The 1,317-nt window shown below is 38.9% G+C and overlaps 1 long non-coding RNA gene across 3 annotated transcripts in view; it reads right to left on the minus strand.

Annotated features, from left to right (window-relative positions):
* The window catches only part of LOC108447576, an 8,177-nt gene extending 7,970 nt beyond the window's left edge, over positions 1-207 (minus strand). For all 3 annotated transcript variants that reach the window (XR_001863237.1, XR_001863236.1, XR_001863235.1), the window contains exon 1: positions 1-207. This exon is cut by the window's left edge. This is a non-coding gene — a long non-coding RNA (uncharacterized LOC108447576).
* Between the last annotated feature and the right edge of the window lie 1,110 nt (positions 208-1,317).

A 1,317-nucleotide genomic window follows, 5' to 3' on the forward strand; every position in this document is an offset into this window, starting at 1 on the left:
GAGTGTTAGTGCAGATATTTAGAACTTTAGGAGATGATAAAAGCCAGCTTTGAAAAGTGAAAGGAAATTAAGAACCTGTGAATAAGTAAGTAACTAAAAGGGAGAAGGCAGAGGGGCAAAGTAGGTGAAGGCATATTTGTTGGGTGATAGAGGGCACACATGAGGGATGAGAAATATAACCTGTGCTTTACTGCATTTTATTATTTTATTTAGGTTACTAAGACCCATCCAGAAGACAGAGGCATGAACTTTCCTGGCTATCACTCAGCTGTTCAATGAAGGGTACCACTCTGTGACAGACACTTCATTATCTCCAAAAGTCATGGCATCCAAAATAGCTGGATATTAGGATACTTGCAATAATTAATTAATAGATGCCTGCACAGTACTCTGAAAACCTCCATTTATAGGATAAGTATTAATTTCAGATTACTCTTGCGCAGATATGTTTTTCCACTTCTCTTCACTCTCCTGGTGTTTTCTTTGCCTAGCTATAAGCACTGGAATGGGGGCCTCCTGGTGGTGGAATCTGTAACAGTCAAGCGGGAGGAAAGGCACATTTCTCTAGAAAGCAGTGAAACAGCTGATCTTTTATCTCTTGAGTTAGCTATAATGAAATAAAAAAAACAGAGAGAGAAAAGGAAGTGTCGGCTTTGTCAGTAAAATATAGGTGAGGTATTTAACATCTAGGATTCTAAAAGAAGGGACATCATTAGCTGCCAGCACTGGGGCAACAGGAATTACCTCACTGCTGAAAAATTTAATTGGGCAGGGAATTAATTTCAATATGCCAAAAAAGTTTTAATTTATAGGTTTTAAACTCAGTCTCATTTATCCCACCAGGCAATGTAGCAATTTTCTATACAATAACTAAAATAAATATTCTCTTTGGTGTCAGAATTAGTCTAGAGTAAGTCTACTGACTTCACCAGTCAATGGGGTTTCCCTGTAATTATTGATATAACAGAGAACAATAATAATCCTGCAGTTTACATGAAAAAAGCCAAGAGGAACACTATGGAGTTAAAAGCAGCTCTGAGAACATCTAAGCTGTAGATTCTCTATCACTTGTGAACCAAAAACACTGAAGAAGATGCTCCAAATTAGGCTACCAAGAACAGCTTGGGTCTATTCCAAAATTTCCACACTGCCATGTGCTACAGCCCTATCTTCATCCTGTCAATCTCTCAGCCTTCCACCAGTGTTCCCAAAGATGTCTTCCTGGGAACATAGGCAGCCTCCTTATACAGTGACTGTACCATACAGGCTCTTCACCATTTAATGGGCTTTTGCAGTTCCTAAGGGATCTCTGTAGTT

This window comes from Corvus brachyrhynchos, unplaced genomic scaffold (genome assembly GCF_000691975.1).
Source record: "Corvus brachyrhynchos isolate BGI_N302 unplaced genomic scaffold, ASM69197v1 scaffold56, whole genome shotgun sequence".
Classification (NCBI taxonomy): domain Eukaryota; kingdom Metazoa; phylum Chordata; class Aves; order Passeriformes; family Corvidae; genus Corvus; species Corvus brachyrhynchos.